This window comes from Etheostoma cragini, chromosome 5 (assembly GCF_013103735.1).
Source record: "Etheostoma cragini isolate CJK2018 chromosome 5, CSU_Ecrag_1.0, whole genome shotgun sequence".
NCBI lineage: Eukaryota > Metazoa > Chordata > Actinopteri > Perciformes > Percidae > Etheostoma > Etheostoma cragini.
This window is the reverse complement of record NC_048411.1, coordinates 26,417,846-26,444,328: the sequence shown is the minus strand read 5'-3', so window position 1 is coordinate 26,444,328 and position 26,483 is coordinate 26,417,846. Positions and strand designations below refer to the sequence as shown.

General features: G+C 39.0%; 1 long non-coding RNA gene across 4 annotated transcripts in view; it reads right to left on the bottom strand.

Moving 5' to 3' along the window:
* Positions 1-22,988, bottom strand: part of LOC117945449 — a 76,731-nt gene extending 53,743 nt beyond the window's left edge. For all 4 annotated transcript variants that reach the window (XR_004656805.1, XR_004656802.1, XR_004656803.1 and 1 more), the window contains exons 1-2: positions 22,907-22,988; positions 20,228-20,382 (exon numbers count right to left, since the gene is read on the bottom strand). This is a non-coding gene — a long non-coding RNA (uncharacterized LOC117945449). The remainder of the gene's footprint in view (positions 1-20,227; positions 20,383-22,906) is intronic.
* Positions 22,989-26,483: the final 3,495 nt, after the last annotated feature.

The following is a 26,483-nucleotide window of genomic DNA, read 5'->3' as shown; positions in this document are numbered from 1 at the left end:
ACGCCAGCCAATCCTCTCCGGGCAACAACACAGACTGATTTACATCTCTGAAACACAAGTGCTAAACTATCCCAAAAAAGGCAGGAGCCGTAACAGTGTGTGTGTGTGTGTCTGGAGCCTCAGCCCTTGCTCATGCCCCAACATCACCTGCTCCCCTGGCTGTCCCAGCTGTTAGCCTAGCTGCTACCACTGTCATATTCAAACATTTGTTTCAATGTCCCTCTATGCCCATGGTAACAACTGAAATGACTAACATACTTTGAGAGAAAAACATACATTGCACCTGTTTTTGAAATGTAAAAACAACGTAGAGTTGGAGGATATACTTATGGGAGGGGAAAAAATAATGACTTATGTAAAACCAACTCTACTGATTTTTCCAAAGGGCAAAACAGAACACCTACGGCTACTTAAAAGAGGAAGATGACATTGATGTTTGCATTTGCTTCAAACAGAGGTAGAAGGTAAAATATTTTCGTGGAGAACGAAGACTCTCACACAGGTACGTACATGTGTGATAGGTCCTCTTTGTCACTAGAGCAGAACATTTAACTGAGTATTTTTGGATCTAGTTACAGTTAAAATAATTCAAAGATAACTGGTAATTAATTAATATATTGAAATCTCATATTTTCCCATCACTTTAAATTAGGCTATATAATCATTTAGATTCAGTAATGTTTCGTAAGTAACAATAGCATGTTTACATGTGTATGCTTCAGTTAGTATGTTAACATGCAAACACTCTGCATTTTAGCCTACCAAAGCTAGCATTAGGGCTAGGTATTGTCCCACTACAGTGACACCGATACCAGTACTGGATTTGATAAGTTTTTCTTCTAGTTCATTCTATACCCATCATGGCAATGGAAGCATCTCTGCACGCTGAACTGCCAACTCCATCAAATACTCCTCACTCTGGCGCCTGGGCAGCTCATCTGGTAGAGCGCACACCCATGTATAGAGGTTTACTCCTTGACGCAGCAGCCGCAGGTTTGACTCTGACCTTTGGTCCTTTGCTGCATGTCATTCCCCCTCTCTCCCCCTTTATGTCTTCAGCTGTCCTATACCAATAAAGGCCTAAATGCCCAAAACAAATCATCTTAAGGAAAGAGACACACCTCACTTGACTTCATCACACCAGACTGTATGGGTTGTAGCTGAACATTACACATTGCATTAAATCGAAGAATGCTTGCAGTGATTGGCAACGAGCAAAACCATCCAAATAGTAATTTTATACTTTCAATTTTTCAATAGTACTTAATACTGGGTTATTTTCGTCAAGCCCTAGTTAGCATGCTACTTTTCTTGGAGATAATTGCAGTTCAATTTAATACAATCAAAGTCAAAATGGCAACACACGTGGTACTTGTCAAGACATTTCATACATTAATGGACCGACCACATCTGCCATTTCTAGAGCCACGCTACTTGCATAGCTAAAACTAAGTCCAATATTAATTCAGGCTGCACAACCTTTGGTTAACATGTATGCCTGGACTTACAAACCGACAGACCGAGGAGAAACAAAATAATTAGATATGGCTTTGCAACAGCAGGGACGGGACAATTTATGCCTCAATCTAGGCACAAACTTCAGTTTTTCTTCCCCCCCCCCCTTTATTACAGAGCTGTATTGCTTTAGAAGATAATAATTAACTGTAATGGATGCCAAACATTGAGGACAGGGAGTGAATGTAATTTTCTCAATGAGGGCATACATCTCACATGGAGGCTGTTACTGGAAAGTCTTGTGGATATTCAAATCTGCTGCTTTGATTGAAGCAGTCATGTAGTACATCACAGGCATTGTAACTCAACAGAAGGTTAGCGCAGGTGATCTGACACAATGTGATCTTGTTCATTGCAGGTCTGGATGCTCAGTGGGGTTTTATTAGTCAGCAATTATTAAAAAACAAAGCTTTGATAGCAGTGCAGAGGAAGTGGGTGATTTAATCAACCCTCCCCCCTCCTCCTCCTTGCTGTAATATATATATATATATATATATATATATATATATATATATATATATATATATATATATACGTTGTTGTGACAACAATAGGGTCTTGTTTGATTTAGCTGTGAAGTCTATGCCCTTATACTAATTTAGACCACAGCCACGGGGCATGGATTATGGGAATTTAACATTATCTGAATAAGAACAGAGGTGGAGAGGAAGGCATGCGTAGACAGCTATGGAGAGATTAAGGTCTGACTGATCTCTCTGTTAAGCTTTATAGCTACAACGTGGTAAGACCCTCTGCTGAACAGCCTTCTCTACGGGCTTCTGCAGGTGTCGCCAGTGGTGGTTAAGTGATTTTAATATCTATGTGGACATTAACAACAATAGCCTTAGTATTGCTTTCAACTCAATACTAGATTCAATTGGTTTTAATCAGAATGTACACAAGGCCACGCATTGTTTTAACCACACCCTCGACCTTGTGCTGACACATGGTATAGAAATTGAAGATTTAATAGTATTTCTGCAGAATCCTTTATTATCAGGCCATTCTCTAATAACTTTAGAGTTCTTATTACCCGCTTAAACTAAAGTAAATAAAAGCTTCTACACTAGATGCCTATCTGACAATGCTATAGCTAAATTTAAGGAAGATATTCCAAAAGCATTTGATTCCGTTCCTTAATATAACAGAGGACCGTCATGTTCTTTAGTCCCTTCCAAATTGATACATTTGTAGATTGGTGCTACAACCTGCCTACATACAACTTTAGACTCTAGCCAGACTGTAGTCAAGCCAGACAAAACTAGACAGCCAAACTTCAAGCAGGCATAAATTATATGAAAATCATGGATGGATCAGAAATCTAGGAGTTATTTTGATCAGGATTTTTCCTTTAACACCCATTGAAGACAAACCTCAAGAACAGCCTTTTTCATCCTGGTACCAAAATTAGGAACATCCTGTCTCAAAACGATGCTGAAAAACTTATCCATACATTTGTTACTTCCAGGCTGGACTAGCCTACTGTAATTCTTTATTACCAGGATGCTCAAATAAGTCCCTTAAGACTCTACAGTTGATCCAGAATGCTGCAGCGCGTGTTCTGACAAGAACTAGTAAAAGAGATCCAATTTCACCTGTATTAGCTTCTCTGCATTTGCTTCCTGTAAAATCATGGATTGGATTTAATATCCTTCTCCCGACCTACAAAGCTGTAAATGGTAGTAAAGTACCATCTTGTTTTGAAGAGCTCTTAGTGCCTTATTTCCCACTAGAGCACTGTGCTCCCAGAATTCAGAGTAACTTGTGGTTCCTAGAGTCTCTAAAAGTAGAATGGGAGCCAGAGCCTTCAGCTATCAGGCTCCTCTACTGTGGAATCAGCTTCCCGTATGTATTCGGGAGGCAGACACCGTCACCACATTTAAGAGTAAACTTAAAACTTCTCTTGGATAAACATTATAGTTAGGGCGTGATGAGTTGCAGTGTCCGCCTAACCTGGCCCCCTTGCTTCTTGTCATTGTCCACAGATTTACCTACCATATAATCAATAATATAATTTAAGTAGAAAGAGGAAGGGCAGTACAACCCGACCAGGCTTCTCTCTTTACCCAATCTCTCTTAATTAATAGTTTTAGACTGCTGGGGGACTTCCTTTGACACACTGAGCTCCTCTTTTCTTTTCTCTTTCCATTTGGGTGCATCCATGTCCCAGAAATGCCTGTTACTAACCTAGCTCTGGGGAGCCTTTTTTCCCCCGGCAATTTCCTTGGATCAGGAAGGCTCCAAAATCATGATTGCAACTGTTGCTGTGGTCCTGCTACACGTCCTGCAATGCCCTGTTACATTCTGCTACGCTCTGCGGTGCCCTGCTAAGCTTCGCTGTGCCTTGTAATGCCATGCAGTGCCCTGCTATGCTATGAACTACAACAAACTACTGTTTTTAGTCACTGTTCCATTATCTTTCACTGTGACTATTATTGCAACTATTCATTTTAACCCCAACTGGACTGACATTGTCTAACAAGAGCCTTGGTCTGTCCGATGTTTCTTCCTAAAAGGGAGTTTTTCCTCGCTACTGTTGCACTGTTGCTTGATCTGGAGGGAACTATTAGAACTGTTGGTCCTTGCAAATTATAGAGTGTGGTCTAGACCTACTCTATCGGTAAAGTAGAGTAGGTGATGAACTACAACAAACTACTGTTTTTAGTCACTGTTCCATTATCTTTCACTGTGACTATTATTGCAACTATTCATTTTAACCCCAACTGGACTGACATTGTCTAACAAGAGCCTTGGTCTGTCCGATGTTTCTTCCTAAAAGGGAGTTTTTCCTCGCTACTGTTGCACTGTTGCTTCATCTGGAGGGAACTATTAGAACTGTTGGTCCTTGCAAATTATAGAGTGTGGTCTAGACCTACTCTATCGGTAAAGTGTCTTGAGATAATGCTTGTCATGAATTGATACTATAAATAAAATTGAACATGCACAGAAGTTCTTTATCTTCTATATCTAAAAAATGCTCAAAACCAAACAGGGGCCTAGTGAGTCATGACTAGGCGCCTGTTTGGTTTTGAGAGTTTGTTTGCATCATCTATTGCAGATCTTTTACAGGTGTTAATGTGGAAAGAAAAGTTTAATTTTGGCAAGCAAAAATGTAGTCCCCTGCCCTCCTCTACTTTCCAGGATTTAATCTTAGGAAAATCAGTAAAGAAAGATTAGGCACTGCTAATACTTAGTCACCAAAAATGCATGTTGAGACCTGAAACTCAAAATGAACTAGCCTGGCAAGATATAAGGCAAAGCTTAAAATTTACTGTCAGCTAAAATGTTTCTAAATTGCTCAATTTGCAGCTTTGGTTATTTCAGGTTTCTAATACAGAGATACCAATGAAACGCAACAGCTGCACTTCTGCTCTGTTAAAATCCAAACAAAATGTAAACTACAGTATATCTGTAAAGCAGTATACCGTATACATGGTACAGTTTATAAGTATTGAGATACATTTTTTGTGTGACCTCTGACAGTGCTGTTGTATCCCAGTTTGAGAACTACTGGTTTAGTCATGTCAGTTGTTTTATTCCAAAATTTCAAAAGACAAGCAAGTGAATGATGATAATTGATTTCAAGAACTCTGGAAAGTACTGAATGTGCACTAAAAAAAATAATAACCCTTTAGCTAAGTAAAATATCACTTCAAATACTTGTTTGACCTCCTCTGAGTTGTCATATTAAATGTCCTCGATAATAAATGTGTAAGAGTGCAAAATGGACAGGTAAGTTCAGCCGTTTCAAAAGAAATTCTGTGGATATAATTGTACAGATGTGTTTGATTAATGGGTAATATATTTAAATTATTATTAAACTAATTACAGTGCAATAAATTTGGGCTCTTACACAAGACAAAGTGAATTTAATCTTACTCGTTCTTGAAGGATAAATAGAGAGATGAAATATAATGAAGAAAGAAAGAAAGTGATAAAGAAATTAATTTGAATACTAATTAAACTAGTGTAATATTCTTACCGATATTCTTCAAAGGAGTGTACTCAATAGATCTAATTTCCTTTACTTACAACCTACAGCAGTATTGCCCCACTGTCCTACACGAGAACTGTGGGGAACTTTGCTTCTTTGACAGGGTAAGCTTTTCTCGTTGTTTTAAACTTTCTTGCTACTGAACTTCAGCGTCATTCATTGTAATTCCCGGCACACCCTCAACACAGGGTTAAATGTCCTTTCAATCTGTTAATTGCAAGACTTTATAATTCAAAGGAAGGGATCCAAGACCTGCTATAAATCAAACAACCACTCACAGGGTTTTTAATGAATTCCTCCCAGTGACATTGCAGGTAGTATTGTCTAACCCAAAGACTCGACAGTATTCAGTAAGCACACTCGCCACTTAAAAACGCTTGTTAAAAAGTGATCCAACAAATCATCTGCAAGCTCAGGTGTCTGTTCTGCAGTACCATGGGAGTTTTAAAAAGAATGACATGGATGAAGCAGGTGCTAAGCCACATTCAGGGAACATATGGCCCTCCTTGACGGTTCCCTAAACACAACCTGCCACATCCAAAAGGCTCAGCAGCAGACGCAATTTTCACCTGCAAGGGTACTGAATCTCACCTGATAACAGGATGCAAAGGAGGAAATAACAATTTGACAATACAACGTCACAATCTTTTGTTTTGTTGATGTTGTACATGGCGTTTCCTCCATCTTGTACTGCCTGATGTTAACATAATATACACTTCATGGGATTCTGTTCTATCACTGATCATGCTAACAATAACTTATTTATATAAAGCACATCACTTCCTGTGCACCAGAGCACCCAGTTTAATGCTACATAGATCCTTAAATGTAGGAAATGTGTAACTGTTAGAAGAGCACTGCAAGGGCTGAGTCCTGAACAATTTGGTTCCTCTTTCTCTTCCTTTCGTAATGCTGTAGGAGAGGACAACAAACTTAATTTGTCAAATTACCAACACTGAATTTCTTACCAACCTGAGTCCTCCCATCTTAGTTTTATTAATTTATTAAACTGAGAATAACTACATCAACCAACATATGACCAGACTCATAACCAACTAATCAGCCCATGTGATTATTGTGACCTAAATTTAAGATCACATTGACCAGCCCTATGATGATGTATTTTCTTTTTTATAAAATGTTTTCTCGTTTCTCAGAATAGTCCCTTGTCCTACATTTCAATGTCAGACACAAATTTTCAAAAAAGGCTTGAGCTCTACATTGTACTATTTTACAATGTTTTACACTTAATGCAATTAATGCAATTTACTATTTTGTTTCACAATGTGAGATGACACCAGGCATGGACCAATTGATGCCAATCAAATTCTGACTACTGCCATTACTGCTACCAATTTCAAATATAAAAACTGCAGCAACTGCAGCACTATTCACATATCTGTTTGGTTGAAGTAAACAGAAAGTCTACAGCTTAAGCGTTTTCAACAACAAGTACAACTTTTATGACCTATGTAGATGTTGAATAACTATTATTTTATTACAACTGGACAACTGTTTGCATGACAATTCCTGATTTAATGGAACAGGAAATAAGTGTTTACTGTAGTGAGATTAGGAGGTTCTGATGTGTGTGTGTGTGTGTATGTATGTCTCATACTGATACAACGTAACTTGGCCTGTTCTTACACTCGCTTTTAACGCACAAAAACTTTCACTAGTTGAGATTAAATAAATCCTACTGTTAATTTTCTGGCCGTCTGTCCCTCATCTGCAGTCGCCGGGAGCAGCAGTGTGCCTCTCCATCACAGTGGGGTAAACCTCTCAGAAGCAATATGTAATTAAACTCAGAGAGCATATTCTTTAATCCTAAAGGCTATTATAGATTTATGGTCAGTGCATTGTCTGAGCTCCACAATGGCTTTTCCTCACTGCACTCATGTGGATACCGTGAACCCATATATGTTCTTAACTGGGTAGATAAAGGTTTTGTAACCCTTTTAAATCTGGATTCGTAATGGGAGTGCTACAATGGCTTACTGTCCTTATGGGGTAATACGATGGCTTTTGTATTTGGCCCGGGATGGATAGAAAAGCTTAGAAAGGATAGAAAAATCTGTAATTATAATGCATCAACCGTCATCAAAGACATATTTTTGAACCCATTTTCAGTCACATTAGAAACAAGCGAAGCTGTACATGTGAAATTGTAATTATAGTGTATTCATTTTTAGCTCACAGAGATTAAAGTATTGAGTATGTTTAATTGTAAGTGTTCTACATTATAGAACAGTGGAGCCCCGATTAAGAGTGACCTATTCCCAAGACAGGATGCTTTGCAATGTCATTACTTTGTAATTGCTACTTTTATTTGCAATATTTTAACTCAAATCTCCATTCTTCAGCTCCAAGGGAACTCACTAATGTAATGTTTCCCTTTTGTCCTAAAAAGCATTGGTGGAACTTTTTTTCTCAGCTTTTTTGCTGTGCCGTGTCTCCTCACATCATTCAGTTCAAACTGACATGTTTTCATCCGCTTTAGGTAGGTTAAAACATCTTTTCTTGTTTTGGGGTTGAATGCACCCCACTGCTCTCATTATTATTAGTTGAATCTGTAAATTCTTTGCCAAAATTATAGAGACTTGACTTGGATTTCTATTGTCATCTATCTGTCAGTAAAGTCTTGTTGATGTAAATGTACTGGAACCCAATAAACAAGCCACTTGTGATTTCACATGACTTTTGCTTACCAGCTAGAGTTCTTTTCTAACAGGTATTTGTGAGCTGTAACATACCAAATACAAGAATGCACAGTGAACTTTTTCTCTGTGGATAGGACAAAAGAAACAATACCAGGTGTGATTTTACCTTTTATGTGCCACCAACAAGTAGTGACCTTTTTGTCTTTTCCAAGCAGCAGTTACAGTAGATCCCTTTGTCCTTCTGTGTCACACACACACACACACACACACACACACACACACACACAGACACACGCACACACAACTGAAAATCATCTGGTCCTGGTACCTCAATGATAATGTATTCTCTCTTATTTGACTTTTTAATAGGCTTTCACCTAATTATCATCACAAGGTTCCTCAGATATGTGCAGGAGAGGGAACTCAGGAGTCGGGGAACAAAAGGAGGTCAGATTTTGAGGTGTTGGCACATGGCCTGAGCCGCTCTGGTACCCCCCCCCCCGCCAGCTTTTTCCTGATGATACATTTTCCCCTTGAACATGATGTCAATATGTTGATGTGCCTTCCTTTATTAAGATACCATCCAACTGATAACAAGTCCTGCTGTGTGTTACCAACATAAATAATTAGAACAGAGACCAAGGAACGGCAGGTGGCTTTTGGCACAAAGAAATAATCATACTTGATGTGGAAAATAAAGTAAAAGGACCCATCTGTTCACGGCAGGGGCAGGTGAAAAAACACGTTAACATATTGTCAGTAACATCATGAAATACACAGTTAATAATTTAGTCATGGCACATGGCTCTGGACACTTGTTTGAAATAATCTAACAGAAGTGAGCCAACGCCGGATTCAAGACTTCAAATTAAACGCACATTTGCGCACTCATGACTTGTCCACCGGCCATTTTGTCACACACTCAGCCATTTATTAACCCTAGGGGTGGATGAAGAAAGAGGTAGCAAAGCCATGTAATTCTGAAATAATCATGTCTGATATAAGATCATCCAAGAAGCAGCAGCAGAAGGAAACTGTTGAACCCCGAATTCTCTGTCTGTCCAATACTCCTATTCAACACCCAAGATCTTAATTGTCTCCAAGAGCAAAATGCATGACCAATTTGCTCAATTTAGCAAAGATTTGCTTTGAATTCTCTTGATGTCACCTTGTTGTAAAGCTACAAATAAAACCACAAGGAAATTTCACAAGCTTTCACTATACAATTGATGAAGCAGTTGCTGCACTTATGATTGATGTGAAGTTATACTGGATGGATGGATTATGAGACAACAGGCACATGCTAAGGGTCTTCCCTATACCTACCAGAGCACCCTCCCACCCCCTACCCTCACCATGTCAATAACAGCCAGTATTTTATAGGTTATGATATTGTACTGTTGTTAGCTGAAAGCTGCATCTGAACTTTAGTATATTATTCAGATAAAGAAAGGGTGTCTGAATCCTAACAAAACCTACTTCCATATCTATTCCAATTTATTCTGGCACGGCCGCAGGGGGCATGGAGGCTATCCCAGCACTCACTGGGCAACAAAAAATACAACAGAAAATAAAATGAAAAAATATTAGTTTACACCATGTATTAGCAAGCACTTGATTGACCGTCAACGTCAGTTCTGGCAGGCCAAGTAGTAAAGACGCTGCTAACGCTATTGGCCAACAACAGTTTCTCATTAGCTGACATGCATCAGCCGACACGCATCAGCTGGTCATCTCCCCTCGCTACTTAATGGCTAAACTCAAACAGGGCGCCCTACATAAAGCAGATTTAGTTTGTTCCTAACTGCTTCTTGCTCGTTTCTCTGCAACCCCCACCTCCCCAGCTCCACCTTGTCATGTATGACGTGGCATTTGCTTCTATGTCATCTTTGCTGCTCTGTTGATTTGGGAGAATAGTTTAACTCTCCCTGTCCTAAACTATGTGAGCGTCCCCTAATGCTGCTGCTGTCCTCTGACTCTCTATTTCATGGTGCTCATGAAAGGTCAGAGGACTCCCTGAACAGAGCCATACCGTCAAAAAATTGATTCGGAATTTTATCAACTTGAATTGAAATTTATTCAATACAATTTCCTAAATCATTTTATTGTTGTGTTTGTGTGTGTGTGTGTGTGTGTGTGTGTGTGTGTGTGTGTGTGTGTGTGTTCTTGACTTAATGGACCTGACAGAAATAATAAAGGATTGGTCGCAAAATGTAATAAAAGATATCCTTCCTTTTGACTAAGCCCTATGACTTTTAAACAAGAAATGTTGATAAGAGTCACTTCAAACAGATGCACAAGCCCTGGAAATCCCCTTATATAGTATTGTATAGAGTAGTTTAACTATGCAATATTCAATAATACTTAGGAAGCATAAATGCCTTAGGGGGGTTTTTAGAAAATAATCTATGTTGTGAATGAATTTATGCCATAGCAAATTATACAGTATACTGTATCTGTATGCACCCAGGCTCACAGGCCATTTTAGATACCCTGGAAGGCTCAAATTACTAAAATGAAGAGGCCGTCTAGGATGGCCACTTGAGCCAATCAAAGTTCAAGAAGCATCCTTTCAAGAGCTTCTTGACTGTTGTGAAGAAGCACATTAAGAACACTGCAGGTGCCTGCATTGATATAATTACCTAATATTCTGTTGTTTACCAACAGGGTCATCTGTGGATATCTGTTCTGCTAATTAGATTTATTTACTTGCTTGTGTGAGATGATCAGTTTAATGTTTTGGTGTGTGGAATCATCCTTGGTATATCAATGAGATGATTAAGGCCTCAGGGCTTCCCCGCTCAGGGCGTTGAACAGCAGCCTCCAAACACAGTGATGCCTCCACCACGAGACTAAACTTAAATGCACATTGTGTGCTTATCAGCTGGCTTCTTTTTTTCTGTGAGTCTGCATAAAGGTGCAATCATTTAAATCTGAAACTAATGGAGCCGGCAGTCAAACCGCTAATTAACAAAGCACTGCAGTATTTTGACTAAGAGGGCGTCATCCTCTACTCAGGATTCATGTATGTGTCTCTGCAGTATACATAGTATTTGATGACTTAATTTAAGAGGGGGCGTCTGCCATATTGTATGGTCAAACCTCAGTTAACCGCATTTAACTTCAGTAGGGATAGACTAAAACTACACCAATGTGGAAAGGAAGACACAACAACACAACTTATATTGACACGTAGCACGTTAACAAGTAGGAGTTATGAAGAAAAAAATAGCCTCATTGATGGGTTAGACCAGGGTTGTCCAAAGTTTTTTTGGTGAGGGCCAATACAGAAAAATAAGCAAAGGCTCAGGCCACACACTAGAGGCGACATATTGACACATGATTACTGTGGAGCAGTGATGCTGTCCTTCGGAGCTGACAAGTCCTCGATTCTCCGCACGTTGTTGAAATCCAAATCAAACAGACACACTTTCCGTTGATTTCTTTAAAGAAATAGTCATTTTCCCACCGTGGTTGAAATTTTCTGCACTCACTTGCTACCTTTCGTTTCTTTGGTGCTGCCATTTCTGGTGACTCGTGGTACATTTTTTTCTTTGCTTAATTTTAAGTGGAGAAGCACATTTTCCGTTACTGGCTCCATCTAGTGTTTAAACTGAGAAGTGCAACAGAGTTAAGTTCAAGCGCCATGTGCGGGCCATATTCAACCATATTTTCAGAATTTGCTGCGGGCCAATAAAAACTGACCGGCGGGCCGCAGTTGGCCCGAGGGCCGTAGTTTGGACACCCCTGGGTTAGACCCATGCGAGCTTGACAACACTACGCTAGACTCTGGTCACTCTGGCCTCCCCTCGATTACAAACTGTGATATAATGAAGTATTTAGATAATTTAAGTGCTTAATCTTTAGAATAATTTACAGCATATAAAACTCTTGAATCCTACAACGATGTTGTCTTAGGTGAGATCCAGCACTCTTTGAACCCGGACACCTCGAGGCAAAGGTAACGTTAAATTTATTCATGATCAGACGGAACAGTTACTGTAGCTAACGCTAGTTACGTTATCAACTGAGAAAACAGTAAAACTAATTGTGCAATGGCAATGTTACACAAGCCACATAAATCGTAATCAAAGCACGACACAGTAGCTGACGTTACTCCTCATGTTGAATTGTTAACTAGGTTTATTAGCTTTAGTGAAGTCAGCTAGAAGTCTCTATCTAGTTACTAACGTTGCAGAGGTAACACAGTTGGTGTATATTAATGCTTCACTTAGCTCCAGATGGTGGAGTTCGCTAAAAATCTGTTATTGGTAATCCTTATAACTAATGTTTTGTTCATTATTGAACATTAAAGTGCTCATATAATGCTCATTTTCAGGTTCATAATTGTGTTTAGAAGTTAAATCAGAACATGTTTACATGGTTTAATTTTCAAAAAACACCATATTTTTGTTGTACTGCACATTGCTGCAGCTCTTATTCTCACCCTGTGTGTTGAGCTCTCTGTCTTAAAACTGCAGCTAAGCAGAAAGGCTCCTTCTGGCTACAACTATAAAGTTCTTCAGGGGATTCATCCTTCGTTAGCAATACTTGCATGAACCTCCAATATTTGTCTCTGTCAGGTGAAAGCCTCATAAGTCCAATTTAAGTGACTTTTTATGTTTTATAATCTTATAAACTAACAACAACATGCTCCTCTTTATGAGAAACATTTACGAACGCTGGGCTGATGATAAGTCTCACAAACATCTACTCTGATCACAATTCAGAATCCGAATTCTCATGACCGCAGCAAATCAGCAGCTCCACTTCTAGTGGGTCTTTAGATGGGTATACAGCTGTAACCCACATATTTTTGGTGCAGTGTGGGCAGATAAAAGTGGAAGTAGTGAGTGGTAGAGGAGCCTTTTTCTCTTTTTCCTTGCGGTGCTGTCGCTTTGTCTCTGCAACACAGTCAAGTTCCATTTCATGGCGCAGAGCTCCTTCCTGCACAGTTGTCTTCCGGCAACGTCTGTCCAAAATTATCTGCTCCAAGTTGCTTACTGGATTTTTGAACTTCTTTAGGCTGATCTTAATATTGTCCTTGAAGCATTTTCTTTGGACCACCAGGGGCTAGCCGACCTTTCATCAATTGGGAGTATAGGATCTTTTTGGGGAGACAAGTGTTTCACATGCGAATAACATGGCCAGTCCATCGAAGTTGGTTCTGCATTATTGTGGTGGTGATGCTGAACATGTTGGCTTCCTTCAAAACGCTGATGTTGGTACGTCGATCCTCAGAATCTTCTTTAAATGTCTTTGATAAGGTTGCTCCAGGGCTCTCAGGTGCCTATTGTAAGTGGTCCATTACTCACACCCATACAGCAGGGTGGGAAGACCCACAGCTTTGTAGACCAGGCGTTTTGTATAGGGCCTTTAGGTTTTTGTTTTTAAATACTTTTTCCTGAGTCTGGCGTATGCCCCACTGGCACAGCTTAGGCGATGGTTGACTCCGAAGTCAACGTCAGCTTTTGAGGAGAGGAGGCTGCCAAAGTAGCGGACGGGGTCAACATTTTCAAGGATGATGTTGTCCACTTTTATGGTGGGCTGAGATGGTGGCTGATTAGGTGGAGGTTGAACTTGATGTTTAAGTCTAAACCCAGTGCCTTGAATGCCTTGGCAAAGGCATTTAAGGTGCCCTAGAGGTCTTCTGTGGCGTGTGCTACGATGGCGTTGTTGTCCGCATACTGAAGCTCCATGATGGTGTTGTTCTTGATTTTGCTCCTGGCTTTAAACCAGTTAAAGTTGAAGAGCCGGCCGTTAATTTGGTATAAGATTGGAATTCCCTGTGGCAGCTCTTCACCAAGGAGGTGGAGTATGCTAGCAATAAAGATAGTAACAGAGTGGGTGCTATCCTACACCCCTGTTTGACCCCTATGGCTACTGTTTAAGGCCAAGACTTGAGCTGCTGTTGCTGAGCACTGTGGCTGACATGCCATCATGTAATAACATGCCATTATCTTACTGCATGATAGCAAGTCCAAATGGATTAGGCTTATTTCATTCATTTTAAAGTGCTCATAGTATGCACATTTTCAGGATCATAATTGTGTTTAGAGGTTGTTCCAGAAAAGGTTTATATTGTTTTATTTTCATAAAACACCATATACAGTATTTGTTGTACTGCACATTGCTGCAGCTCCTCTTCTCACCCTGTGTGTTAAGCTCTCTGTTTCAGCTACATAGTGAGGCATCTCACTTCTGTACCATATTTGTTGGGAGTCGCACATGCTCAGTATGTACTGCTAGCTAGTCAGTTGCAGAGCAAGAGGGCGTGCCACGCTAGTAGCTAGGCAAACATTATAACGTGGGTTACAAATGACGCAATTGTCACAAAAGTAAATGCTGGAGTACAATAGAGCTGTTTGGAGCAGTTTGTTATCTCTAGAAGATGGTAAGTCCCTTTGGAGTGGACTTTGGGCTTTTTCCACATTTAAACCTATACCATGCACAAAAAGGATAACACAACGAAGGAAAGGAGAAAAGACAAAAATCATAATGAGCACTTTAACTAAAAAAGACTTCAAACTAATTTTAAATAAAATAACCCTGTTTGTATATCAAGTGACTATTGTGGGGTCGCAACCACAAGCCTGCACTACTACTACACCACTTTCCCATTTTCCATTGTTGACAAGCAGCAATTTAATCACTTCAAGCTCCGGCATCTTGATTACGTCTTTTGTCTGTGTGACAAGTCAACTCGGGTGTTAATTGACTCAACGTTTGGCAACACAGCCAGGCTGATGAAACTCTTTTAAAACTCATACATGCAAGAGTTCCTCACTTCCATGAAAGTTTAGAAGATACCCGTTTAACAGGTATGAAATATACTGTATAACTAGATTATTTTCGAGATCAACCACTGATGAGCCTCTACCACCATATACATTTGTTTCTAGCATCTCTCTGGTAATAATTAGTTAACTGTTAATGGCTAAAAGAAGCAAAAGCTTTTTAACCTCTCAGCAACCAGACAAAAGTAGCTCAACAAGCTTGCAGTGAAAAGTATAAGCTATAGGACTAATAATATATGTATAAGAGCTACATCTTTAACGTGCAAGTTGGTTTTGTCAACTAAGTCAGCTTAATTCATTATTTTAATTTCCCTTACTAAAATTTTCAACTCAGGGCTATTTCCAATCTTGTTTCAATTAAGGTTGACATGTTTGAACAAGATGCTAAGGTGCAACAGCAGCAAAAGGCGAGATAAAAACACACGCATATCTTCCGTAAAATAGCTGCTCCTGTATCCCTCGGAGGGAAACATTATTCCTAATAAAACTCTTTAATAAATACTTCAGGTCCTTGGAGAGTTCCTTGAACCTGAAAGGAAACACTGTCTATACCCAGGAGCAAAGAAGGCCATTACAGCTTGTACTGGAAGATTTAATAGGTGTCATAATTTATCATGTAAACCGAAAAGTGTTTCTTAATTAAGTGCGAGCGTTAATGAATTTTTTAATTTGATCCCTGTAAGTACTTTGCCATGCTAATTGCAATATTCCACACATTAGTTATCGGCTATTGCCCTTGGCTATTTGCTGCCGTGAGGAGGGGAGCCCCTTTTTCCCTCAGCTTAAGTTCATTACCAGAGTCTAAGCCTCCAGCCAAAACGGCAGTGGCAGTATTGAGACACTGTATACATGTACTTGGACGTTACATACTTTTCAACAAACATAAGTCAATCTTATCTGATTTTTTTCAAACTGACGAAACTGACAATGAATTGAGTTTACTGATAGGTTTTGGATCAATAAAGTATAATCAGTTGTACTCCTTTCAGTGGTTTGAGCATTTGTGAGCTTATAACAGCACATTCCTGTACCTCAGACTGAAATTGTCCATCAAAGTAATCACTGAGTGAGCTATTTAAAATGACTAATGTGATCCGGGCTCAGTCTTGATGAGTGCCTTTGTATCCAAAGTCCCGCTATCACTGGTGGCAGGCTCACATTGTTAACTGCAATTAATCTGTTTGAAAAACATAATAATGGAGTTGCCAACTGCTGCCTGCGCTAGCATTTTATTAATCAACTGCAATTAGGCAGTGCCGCTATGTCCTTAGGATGACTTTTCATTCACTTGCAAGGGAAAACGGTGCGCCAATAGTGCACTCAGTGAGAAATACAGTTAGTTTCTACAGAGATCACAGATGGGCTCAGACAGACATAAAGTAGCAACAATGTGGGGAAATTATCGTCAGCCACAAACCAAATGCTAGTGCATTTTGGCTGTGGCTGTAAAGTTTGTCTACTATAGCATTGATTTCAGCAAATAACAGACGCCATTTTGAGGCTGACTTACGCTCTGAAACTCCAGCTGGCTGCGGTTGTTAGAGGAGACAGCTTCATATCCCACACTGCGCTTTAGCAATTCACAAAAGCTTATAAACATGCTTCCCTGCCATGTCTGGTAGTCAAGTGATCTCAGTTTTGGGGACATTTATGATTATGATTTTTTCCAGCATGATGGTGGGCCTATAGCCTGGCATAACCAAACTAATACACATTGAATCTCTTAGATAATTTTTGATTTCCAAAGGGTGTTATCAATTGTGAAGAGAAAATGCCTCTGCATGCCAGTGAATAGACCTACAACCAATTAGAGTAGGAAAAAAGTCAACTATAACCAATTAGAGCAACAAAACTTACCAAAGTCTTTAGTCAAAGTAGTCTTCCCATTCTTAGCTAACATATGTTCCAAATAAATTTGGTTTTCAGTTGCTTAAACTGTTAACTATGAATTAATTAATGTAAAACTTATTACAAACTAAACATGAATGTAGTTGTTTATAATGCACACCAAGTCAGACCTTTATGAGTGACCACACTTGCATAATATTCTGCACAATGCTGCAGCGAGTTTCTCCTCCCGTCACCCCTTGCAGTACAGTCACGGTTAAGATGGATTTGCTAAGCCCTTTAATTCAGCCAAAGCCAAAAGGAACACAAGGCCATTAACACAAATTTCATCCTCAAACTCCACCCTCTTTGTGTCATGACATTCAAGCATAATGGAAAACTCGGCAAAGGCAAATGCTTCCCCATAAATGTTTCATGAAGTAATTCCACCCATATGAGGAAACTCAGAAAAAAGATCTGTTGACATTATCCCGCCGATGTTGTCGGAGCATCTGCTGAGGAAATGTATTTAATATTCACAGGCCGTCTTACACTCTGACATTAGCTGAGGAAGATAATCCCTCAAAGATTAAATTAAATGTAGGCTGGAGTGTTTAGTGCTGCTATTGTTTTCATTAGTGCAAAAAGGAATTGTACTATCTGCGTATGATATTAAATCGTGCTGCTGGGCGAGCACTTGACATCCATTCTCCCCCACCCCTCTTATAAAACATAATGCCATTCATGGTCTATAATCTCCAAGCAGCAGGTTAGCATTATAGTTTTTTAACTACACTTAGCGGTTACTAAATATGTATTTGTGGTATTAAAATAAATGTCCTGTTGAGATAAAAGCAGAAGGTGCACTACACTCCCTTGCTGCTTCCAGGATGATAATGCAACATTTTACTATTTATTTAAGTAATCAGATGTTCTCTGTTGCAAAGGCTTTTTGGGGAAATGCCAACAGGTTGCAGGAAAGCAACATCTGCAAATGTTGATTAATTGTGGTTTGACAGATGTTACTAAATGTCTGTGGAGTCTGGGATTTGAGAAAACAGTAGAAAGCCTCCTCCAATCCTGTTATCCACACACTGAACAAGTTGGGTTATGCATGGACATCAAGCACAATTGGAAGCATTGAAACTTCTTAGATGTGCAGAGTTCATTTATGGTATTATTTCATGATTTCATTAAATATGCAGGCTTAAAGCTTTAGTGCGTAACTTCCTTTAATTAATGAACGTCCGTTTCATTCAAGCCATTGCCACATAAGTTTATACACAGCTAATTAAGACTATCAGCTCCACAAAACTCTCTGTTTCTTAGTATGACTATGTTCAGAAGATTGTGTTGTCTGACGTCTTTTGCACGCAGAAAATTGAGCAAAGATAATTACTTCTTCAGAGGAGTCCATCATGTTTTTGATATCCTCCGTGTCCTCCTAGCGAGTGCGTGGAGGGGGTTTGGGGCTGGTGCCCGATCACGTAAGGCTTGTATTATGTGGAATTCCTCACGGGGGAGACAGAAACCACACGCTATAGTTTTAAATTAAACACCATTGAACCCCATGAACAAATGAGTAATTACAGCCGCAAGAAGGACAAACCAATAATAGTTAAGAGAACAAACTGGGGTTATATAGATGTATTCCAATGCAACTTAATGTATCTATTAAAATAAATAAAAATCTGCACAATTATAAAGGGTACTCCCAGTATACAATGTACAGACTAATGTTAGGTGAAAAAATGAAAAGAAGAAAAAATACTTTTAAAGTTGTAGATGATTTTAGAGCTGTGACACAAGACTTTTGGAAAAGACACACAAAAACAGTGACTAAGAACATTTGCACTATGAAAACAGCCTAAAATTCATGTCCTTCCCTTCTTTTTAAAAAAATGTTCACTAAAGGGTATCTTCCGGGGACACAGAGTGTCTTGATTGACATCTGTGACAATGCTCAAGGTGCTGCACTGTAGGCCAGTTTCAAGTTAGTCTTGCATTGCCAGACCTTCCTTCCTGGTGCTGCGGAGGAGGGTCAAGCTAGTCCACTACATGTGACATGCTCTGGTTTATTGGCATTTTTTTTCTTTAAACCAATCAAAATCGTCTTGGAAGGCGCTAAGCCCCAAAAAAATGACGGTGCTCTCTACAAAATAGTGTCAGGAAGGAACTTGTTTTGGTGGAACATGTAACATTCAAAAGTTGTTTTAGTCGTGCAACGGAAAACTAAGATTGGACTGATGGTCTAGCTTGCTGTCTGGATTTACCCTGCAGAGATCTGAGGAGCAGTTAACCATAGTTCTCATAACTCGACCACAGTTTAGAATGCCAACAAAAAGAATGCGGAATTGACAGGTATCCGACCAAAAATTACTTTCAAGGTTATGTGCACACAGAGCTTTGATAGTTTGTCCCTAATTTGTCATGCCATGAATTTAGAAGGAGGAAAAACAATCACAGCAGAGCATGTAGGTGATTGACTAATGACATTTAATTAATGTTTCCAATTAACTTGGTTAATTGTTTGTGTTTCTGTATATCATACTGCCTTTTTTTGGCGGGGGGGGGGTTAATCATTTACAATGCAGGAAGCACTTGTTAGCCAAACATTCTTTTCACAATCACATGACTGTAACAAGAACCATACTTTAACAACAGTATACATTGCAAAACAGGGTGCTTCAGGGGACAGGCAAAAGTATGCCAAGGTTAAAGATACTTTTCTCAATGCAGGAATGACAATGATGTTTGGCAGCACTAGCTACTTAGTCCATTATTTTTTGTGTAATGGCTATCTTTCTTGTTAAAGTTGTTATCAGTTATTTGGTACTTTAATATTGTTATTTTATTACTTCTTGGTGCCATAGGACCTGAGCTGAAAAACAATTGCAAAGTTGTTGTCAAAGAAAATTACAATACCAGTTTCTTGAATCTACTGTATGTTTGTCTGGACAATGGTAAAATAAATCGTCTATAGTATTGCAACATTTAGGTCATAGGCTTTCACAATGACATGATCAATTCCATGTTACATAACACCTTGTTTTTCCCATGACACCTTGTAAAGCAGTGTTTGTTATTTAACCTATATTCACTGATATAAACAGGGTGGAAAAAATATTGAAACACCTTTCAGTATATCGCAATAGAATTCACCAGCACCCCACCTCCAAAACGCAGTTGCAGTTGTATACAGTTTCAACAAGAACTTTATAACTGTCATTTAGACTAGGTGTATACAAACTGGCAACGGAGTGTATATAAAAATGATGATGAATTCTATGTTTCCATAGTTTGTGCAGAATCTAACAGTGACCTCTCTTTCAACATCATTTTTAACTTGACCTTTAAAATGTAATAAACTTCTGTGGTCCCTAATGTTAGTACCTTGACATTCTGAAATGAAAAACCTTGCAATGGACACTCACTCTGGGTTGGTCGACTGTAAGTAGTCCAGGCCAGGTTCTGGTTATCCATCTCTCCCACAGGGTCGGCCTCTGCCACCTCAGGATCCCTGACACTGAGGGCTGCCCCCTGCGTAAGCCTGGCGTGGCTGATGGCTGGTGGCAAGCTGTTCCAACAACTGGAAGACATCACAAGTTAAACACTCATTATTTTAATTTGATGCTAATCATGTGTTAATGAGACTAATCCTCGCAATGATTCAGGTAATTTGCTTAATGGCTCCGGCCCAGATTACAGCAATCAGTCACGTTTGATAAGACGTCTGTTGTGGGGCAGGGGGAAAACTCGTTGGAGGAGAAGAGGACAGGGAACAGGTAAAGGCCAGCAGGCCTCCGGGAGACTCAAGACATGCTAGTTCACCAACCCTCCCACCTTTGAGCCGTTAATGTCTCGGCTCTGCATGAAGAGAGAGATTTCTTTGGTATACCCCCTTGCTATAAGCAAGGCACTAGGAGCAATGCAGCTGTGTAATCAGACATTAAGCACCATTTTGTGTTAAGATAAAGAAAAAGGCCGGTGGGTGGAGCCAAATGAAACAATTATAAATCAAAAGATTGCTTTATTATCCACTCAGGATCACAGCTACAGTACTTGGCAAAGTAAAACTTAAGTAAAACCTGAGTGACAACGCTAATCATAACATTACGGGTTTACAAATTACAAAACACAAAAGAGGTAACCAGCCCTATGCAGCGGGGCTCGAAAGTTTGGGCACCCCAGGTAAAAATTTGTAAACGTTTTGTATTAATGTGGATAAAGAAATGTGCAAGAAAAGAAAAATCTCCAAAAAGGTATCAAATGACAGATTAGACATTTGTATAATATGTCAAAAAAAGTTGCATTTTTTTCTCCATTATTTAGACTTTCAAAATAACAGAAAACAAAAAAAATGGCATCTGCAAAGGTTTAGGCACCTTGCAGGGTTTATAGCATGCACTGCCCCATTTGGAAAGGTGAGACCTTACAGTGTCATGGATTGTTCTCAATCATCATCTGGAAAGACCAGGTGATGTCAATCTTAAAGTTTGATTGAAACTGAAAATAGTTGACGCTCACAAAGCAGTAGCAGGCTAAAAGAAGATAGCAAAGCGTTTTCAGATGCCAATATCATCTGTTTGAAATATAATTAAGAAATGGCAGTCATCAGGAACACTGCAAGTTAAAGCAAGATCTGGAAGACCAAGAAAAATATCAGACAGAATAGCTTGCAGGATTGTAAAAAAAAAAGCAAGTCCAAACCCACGTTTGTCTGCCCAATCCATCCAGAAAGACCTGGCACACACTGGAGTTTTGGTACACCATTCCATTATAAAGAAATACTTGTACAAATATGGTCTTCATGAAAGAGTGATGAGAAGAAAACCTCTTCTACGTTCTGACCACAAAAATCAGTGTTTGAAGTTTGCAAATGAACGTATAGACAAGCTTGAAGCATTGTGGTAACAAGTTCTGTCGACCGATGAGGTTAAAATAGAACTTTTTGGCCGGAATAAGCAAAGGTACGTTTGGAGAAGAAAGGGCACAGAATTTAATGAAAAGAACCTCTGTCCAACTGTTAAGCATGGGGGTGAATCAATCATGCTTTGGGGTTATGTTGCAGCCAGTGGCACAGGGAACATTTCACGAGTAGAAAGGAAAAATGGATTCAATAAAATTTCAGCAAATTTTGGATGCAAAATTGATGCCATCTGTGAAAAAGCTGAAGTTAAATAGAGGATGGCTTCAATAAATGGATAACGATCCTAAACACACCTCAAATTTCACGGTGGATCACATCAAGAGGTGTATACTGAAGGTTTTGCCATTGCCTTCACAATCTCCTGACCTCAACATAATTGAAAATCTATGGATAGACCTTAAAAGAGCAGTATGTGACAGACAGCCAAGAAATCTCAAAGAACTGGAAGACTTTTGTAAGGACGAATAGGCGAAGATAACTCAAACAAGAATTGAAAGACTCTTAGCTGGCTACGAGAAGCGTTTACAAGCTGTGATACTTGCCAAGGGGGACAGTACAAGGTATTAACTCTGCAGGGAGCCCAAACTTTCGAGCCCCACTGTACCAAGCGTACTATACAGACAGTCCAGACAATTGGGAACAATGACCCAACCTGTGAAAAGGGAAGCAAATAGCATATAAAAACACACACACACACACAGACAGTTAGAATTGTAGCCAATATTCTAAGATATATTAATTGGTTTAAATGTTGTGTATCGCCCAAATGTCTTGTTCAGAAATATTGATAAGGTAAACCATACAATAGTGCATTGTCATTTAATATTATGACTCCTTTTACCCAAATTGATACACGTTTACTTCAAATTGTACCAGAGGAGTTTTTATAAAAAAAAAAATCTCAGGCACAGACTAGTAGCTAGCTACTAAAGACATAATTAATCAAAATGATAAATGAATTCATTTATATTCATACACAGCCATGGCATGTGTGATGCTGGCAGGTCTTTTAGCCAGCTAAACTAGCTGTCACTGAGGTAGCTACAGACTAGTTTAAAGCTGAGCTAGCAAAACAAATATTGAGGTTAGCTAGTCTAAATAACCTAGCCAGGCTAACTAGCTAAATACTTTGTTTGGCTGGCCATAGTATTAGCTTCATAATATACGTTCCTTTCTCTCTTACCTCCTTTTCCCCACTTTTTACACCAGTCTTTCCTCTGTCCGGGGTATGGATGCTTCTAGAAAGTTCCAGCTAGCAGAGGAGGTGGGACCTTTTGATTTGACTGTTGGCTAAGTGACTGGAGGCAACTCCCACTTCTTCAAATTACAAATCATCATTTTATATATATTTTTGTATATATATGTCCCTAATTCTAATGGCTAATTACATTTACCAAATGGGCTCAGTGACAAATTTTGAGCAATTCATTTAAAAGAAAAGTTTGTTTTAGGAGAGTGATGTTTGATTGACAGGGCTCTCATCCAATAGCAGTTGCTATGGTAGTTGCTGATTGCTCCACATCAGAGCCTGCTCCACCCATAGACTTTAACGGTCTATGGATCCACCTCTGCCTCACCACGATTCATTTTATTAATAGCAAGGTGTAGCCATAAATGTTAGCTTCAAAATGACTTGGTCTAAAAAAAAATAAAAAATACTAAAAAAATAAAAGATACTAAAAAAATAAAAAATACTATGTGATTTAAAAGTACGCATGTTGGGGAGGTTGTGCCTGATTGACTGTGCTCTCAGCCAATGACAGTCTATGGCTTGCTTAACCCACCTCATTTGCGCCACCTTTCCCCCAAGTTATGATTATCTGGCTCCAAAAGTAGCATTCTTTATTTAGATCCCTGTTAGCAGTTAGACCTGTTAGAGGTCTGCACAAAAATAATGTCACAAAAAACCCTGCTGAGATGGAAGTGGGGCGTAAAATCATACGAAACGTAAATGAATAAACATTAGACCTCTTACAATTACAGATGGACCCCTGGTGGGAAGACACATATTGTCAGGCAGATCAGTCCTTTCTGAAAGGGGGGGAAAGAGTGAGCTCTTTTCTCAACTCAGATCAAGCAGAGGATGCTACGCCCCTGACAAATGGCTACAGCATAATGACCTGTGAGTACTAACAAAAATAAATTGTTTTCTCTTGCATTTTTACTGTCGTCAAAACAAATGCTCATTAGCCTTTTATGAGGGATTGTGTGAATAATAAATAGATCCTAATTACCCCCTATCACAAATGCAAATGTGGGAATTAAAAGCAATGGGTAGTAAAACAATAGAGCTTACATCCCAGCCTAATATAATATGTACAGTTATTGAGTTATTGAGCAATTATTGGTTTAAATTACTTTTTGTGTCCAGTTGCTTTAATTCACATTATTGTATCCACTGATTGATATTAATACACTGTGTTCCATCCAACCACTTCCCTCTATTCTAATTATTCTCCAATGTGATGACGATGATTATTAGAGCATTTGCTATTGCTCTGACCTTTGACCCACTGACGATTAATATATATTTTTTTTATGTTTTCAGTTTTGCAATACATTTAAATCACAATTAATGTGCCTAAACATGCATGCATGTAAAATAAATGTGTTTTGGGATATTTTGAGTGATCCTATATCAGCCACAATCATTTACATATTGTTCACTAAACAAACAAACAAAGAAACAACTTTAGACAGCAATATTATAGAAGCTTTAAAACAATGGCACTTAGTCATCACTATTTGTATTTCCATGAAGAGCATTTGTCACCTAAATCAGAGGATAACCTATATTTTACCCACTAATCTGAGCTAAAGCATGTCAGATGCCTATACAGGGGGCCCCGATCCATTGTACAGTCTGAGAGCTTATCCATGTTTCACATGCTGAATGACAATGGACTTATGAGTCAGCCCAGTTGGCCTCTGCAGCTTCTGACTGCACAGTAGCCATGCAGGTTTTTTTTTGATAGCAGTTAATGCTGCTGCATGTGTTAATGCCCCCTGACCTTCTGTTGGTGGCTCGTCCCACTCCAACCACTGAGTTAAAGTTCAAGGAACACACACACACACACACACACACACACACAAACACAAACACACACATGCAATCCCATTTCAGTTGAGCTTCAAGTACAGTTTAGAAAAATAGAATTTAAGCAGTTGCTGTTCCAACCAACTTGGGCCTGAAACTCCATACTGGGTTGAGGATGTGTTGTGGTTTAATTTCTGTTAACTCCTTTAGCTTAATCATTTTATTATTGATTGTTAACTTGCTTAACACAATGTTACTCACACAGGATGTGGATGAATTGAATAACAGTGACTTTATGTAGTTTGCTAAATTATCTTTTTTCTACTTTGCATTAGAGTATCATATTATAAAACAACAGACTCCATGCTTTCTTTTTTAACTGCCGCACCATTTCATTAAATGGAATTATTTATTTTTGTTCAGGCATCGTACAATAGTTTCTTTCCCCAAAATTCACCTTGCATGCCTTAAATCTTAAAAAATCTGGGACCTTCTGAGATTTAAAATTAGGTTCTGCAGATTTGAATAATGTTTGGTTGCACGGCATTAGTTTGTAGTGAGAGGTATACGCATTAAATGTGTTTAAAAAGATAGGGAAATGGATTTTGCATATGATAATAATGCAAATTAAGTACTAGCATAGAATCCATCCAGCATCTGACACCGCTTATCAAAGTTATCAAAGTCTAATAAAGATGAACACATATTCCACAGCCTACCTCGTGCATGGTGTTTGCCTGTGAACAAGAGTTCACTTCATAGTTCTAACTGAAATCTGATATTCAGCAGAACTACTGTTAATTTGATCACCATCTAAATTTGATAACTATTTGTTTTTATCAAGCTGCCGCTATAAGGTGCTTGAGATAAAAGCTGATACAAATTCCCTCAGGGATGATGGGGTATCTGACTTTGAGTTGAAGCAACCCCCACTGCCATGTAGATCAGGCTTTGTCCCACAACAGCAAAGCTCTTTCTCTTACACTCATCATAGGGATTATAAAAAGGTAGCTCACCACAATGACTTCCATTTCTGTTATTGTTTGTCAGGCAGCTGCACGTGGATTTAGCAGCCCCCTGCTCAAATCCAACTATGTGTGGATTAGATCTGCCTGATCCATTAGATGGATTATGATTATTACCGCGTCCCAATATCATTTCAGTTGTCACACCCCAATAGTTTGGGTTACATATTGGTGCATTATTTATGTAATGGGCCGGCAGAATTCCACTGATGTAATGAGCAGAACAGATGTGGCCATTCAAGACATGCTAAAGATGTACTGCATTCTGCATAACTGATGCACTTTCTCATCATCCCCAAAAGGAACCCCACAAAATGGAGGGGTAACCCACCAACTTTACACATGGAATCAGATTCAAATTACTCGTTATGTGGATTATATTCATCCTGTGAAAAAAGATGTACAATGTCTTTTTTGTTGAGGGAGATTTCTGAAATCTTTAACAATAATAATAATAACAATAATAATAATAATAATCCTAATTATGTCATCAAAGTTATCCATCTGAGATATGGATTTACCAGGCCGGGGAAGCCTTATGCAACTGCTTCAGAGTTGCATTATGTTAAATGTAGAAGACAGCTTTTTCAGAGCTAGGGACCGGGACATCTTGCACTCTGCTGCCTCATTTTTCTACATTTTTTAAATCTCTCTCTCTCTTAGGTCTCTTGCAAGTCACCTAACTTTGTGGAAGCGAA